A 3,670-nucleotide genomic window follows, 5' to 3' on the forward strand; every position below is an offset into this window, starting at 1 on the left:
TTCCCCCCCCGCCCCCCCCCTCGGGCGGTGGGAAGCCATTCTCCCTTGCTCTGTCCCTCCAGGCCCTTGCCCAGAGTCCCTCTCCAGCTCTCTTGTAGGCCCTTCAGAGATTGAAAAGTTGCTATGAGGTCTCCATGCAGTCTTGTCTTCTCCAGGCTGAACAGCTCCAACTCCCTCAGCCTGTCTTCATAGCTCCCCTATGCTCCAGTCCTCTTATTAACTTGTGGCCTCCTCTGGACTTGCTCCAATAGTTCTGTGTCCTTGAGTTGAGGACACCAGAACTGCAAACAGTATTCCAGGTGGGGTCTCACGAGAGCAGAGTAGAGGGGAAGAATCACCTCTTTTGACCTGCTAGCCAGAATAACAAGAACACCTGAACAGTCACAGCATGACTGAATTGTTCTGAGGTGGGAAAAAAAAAAGATGAATAATCAAACAAATTGTTTTTCAGTTAAAAATAGGTTGTTATTTGGAAGGATAGGAAGTTTGATAATCCTTTATGCTGTGAAGTGTATTTTCTGCTATTCATGAGCATTCTGTATTTCATTCCTTTTAGCTTCTTTGACAACACATGTCCATGTTCAAAAATAGCAAGAATTTTAGACCATAAGGAATCTCTGCATGCTGTAATATTTTTATCTGTTGATTTTCTAGAAAGTAGATAAATCAGATGGATTATTTCTGTTCAAAAATAAAGAGCAAAGTACTCCTTAGTCTCGGGACAGTTGATTTTTGTCCTCTTGCTGCAGGTTTTTGTTTTTCACAAGGTGGCAGTCCTGTTCCATCTGACAAGCTGCTTAGGGCGCTGCTTCTTGAAATCCTAACTTCAGGCTTTCCAGCAACACTATTTCTGATAATTAGAAAACTTGTAAATTCTCTTGTGGCTGAGTGCTTGTTTTAGTGTCTGGTTTAGCTGTAACATCCTTGTATGTAATTTTAAATATATATAATATGTTTAGTTTTAGTAGAACAAGTTTTGCTCATCTTTAAAGTGTCTTATTTGGACATTTTTTCTGTCTGGTCTGAGAGGAATAAAATGAAAACTTACTGTTGAAAAGATGTAATTGTTTTCAACAGTGTCCTTAGAAAGTTAGCAGGTTTCCTTTTACTGTTTTATTACTAAATTTCACAGCATCCTTACTTTCTCTTCATATTCATTCTGTTCATTGATGTCTAAAAAGAAAAAAAAAGGAGCACAAGTCGAGGTAGCCAAACTAATTATGCAGAGATGGATACATGGTGATTTTCTGAAATATGCACTCTTCTTAGTTGAATGATGCACATATGAAATATAAATGCTTAAATGTCTGTTTGCCCTTTAGTAGTTGACATACTGCATTTTAAATGTGTCATCTGTTTTTTCTGTAATTAAAAATTGCAAAGCCCAGTCCATGAAAATGACTGCTTCCAGTTGTCTCAAACTCTGTCTATATTCACCATGCTATTTTTTCCCCCCCTGAAAAACTTTGCTTTCCTTGCTTATCCCTTGTTAGATAAGACATGCTTTTCAGTTTTGATTCAGTGATGTCTATGTCTGCTGAGGCATCTTTTATAGAAAAACATCCTTCTTAAAAGTATGTTTAAGATGGATGCAGATAATTGGTTTTGCTAACAAACATCATTTCACAAACAAAAAGAATCTCTCCATGAGACAGAAATACTAATCTACCTAGCCATGTGTAGCTAAAATGCCTTTAATTTGTCAGTTTTTGTGCTTGATCTCAGAATATTCTCAGGACCTCATGCTGTTCTTTCAGCTTCAGGGATATTTGGGATATGAGGAGCAGGAAGCAAGAGGAAAAAGATTTGTACAGATCATTGCCATTGCAGTGCATCCGTGGCTAGGAACATGGAGGGATATGAGGAGCAGAAATGAGTTGGTACTTTCAGGGGTTTGAGGGCACCACTGTACTTAGGAGTGCACTGTGGCTTGCTAAAATATGTGGTGACAGGGGAGAGTTGCTTGTCATAGATGAGTGGGAATGTCTTTCTCTGTCTGGAAGGAGAAGCTGCTTGTTGCTAGAGCTGTCCCAGTTGCTGAATGATCTTGCTGAATCTTGAAACTAACTGGTTTATAGAAAGATGTTTTAGCACTTTGCTCTGCGTGTAAATAAAAACTGTTCTGGCTGTGTTCAGGAAATATGAGCTTTCTTGAAATACAACTGTGTGTCACAATTAGGGAAGGGCTTGCTTTCATTTTCATGGAGCCATGCAATCATTAAGGTTGGAAAAGACTCCTAAGACCATTGAGTCCAACCATCAACCCAGTACCACCTTGTTCACCACTAGACCATATCCCCAGTTGCCACATTTGTGCACCTTTTGAACAGTTCCAGGGATGGTGATGCCACCAGCTCTCTGGGCAGCTTGTTCCAATGCCTCACCACCTTTTATGTGAAGATAATTTTCCTAATAGCCAATCTAAACATCCCCTGATGTGACTTGAGGCTGTTTCCTCTGGTCCTGATACTTGTTACCTGGGAGAAGAGACTGATGCCCACCTGGCTACAACCTCCTTTCAGAGAGAGGAGACAAGTTCAGGGGCCACTTCAGACCTGCAAGTTGAATCATGCTGTGTTTTCTCACGTTGCCATTGAGTCTCAAACAAAGCATTGCCCGGCTGATTTTCAGACTGTCAGTTGCCCAGATACTCTAGTTTTTTTATAAAGCACCAGTTGTTAGGTCTCAAAAAAATAAACACTGTCAAAGCAATGTTTCTTATGTCCTTTATGTGCTGTTTTTAAGTAGATGCAAATTAATATCCCGTGCATTTAATTCAAATTGGTTTGAACTCCTATTAACAAGAGCAGTGTATGCCTCTTCAAAATTTAATTGTGAAAATTCATGTCCTTAGCTACCTTCAGATCTTCTGTAATGAGGTTAGATTTCCACATTTTCATATCAACCCTCCTGAAAGTATTATAATAGAAATAATATTGTGAAAATACAATGAAAATGGAATGGTTATGGTGATTATTGCTGGCAAAGTCTAATTTTGGGGCACTGCTTCAGGCTTGCAAATTTAATACACGTAAATCATTCTGCATTTTCCTGTGTTCCCATTAAATCTCAAACAAAGCTTTGCCTGGCTGAATTGAAATTTAAATGACAAGCTTCAGGAAAACAAAGGAGATGCAGTTAGGATTTCAGAGATAGTGCTTCACCCTCAGGGTCAGTGCTGGTCAAATGCCACCACATTGTGAGTGGCTGGGAGTAAGCACAACATAGCTATAGTCCTGGTGAAGGGCACTGAGGGTGTTTTATACCTTGTTTTCTCTGTTGCATGTAGGATTCCTTACTCACTGCTCCGTGCACTCCTCTGCTGCTGTAGCACTATAAACTTCTCATGACCCAGAGGATTATTTTACATTAGTAGTCTTTTGCAATGGCTGTGAAGGTGGGACTTCAGCTGCCAAACAGCTAGTTGAAACTACCTTGTAGTGTGATCTACTTGCTAAAGCACAGCCTACTTTGGGTAGTGCACTCGTGAACTGGGGAAGCCTCACATCCAAAACTTAGGCCAGAATGACCTATGTTTGAGCTGATTTTCCTGGCAACCACTCTGCTAGCTAAATTTGGTAAGTTTCAGCCCAATCCAATGTGTTAATTTGCTTTAAAGTCTCAAAAAGCCGTGTGGAATAACATTCCCTCTCCTGGTCCAGGCCCCAGG

The sequence above is a fragment of the Acanthisitta chloris genome, unplaced genomic scaffold, assembly GCF_000695815.1.
Source record: "Acanthisitta chloris isolate BGI_N310 unplaced genomic scaffold, ASM69581v1 scaffold6998, whole genome shotgun sequence".
NCBI lineage: Eukaryota > Metazoa > Chordata > Aves > Passeriformes > Acanthisittidae > Acanthisitta > Acanthisitta chloris.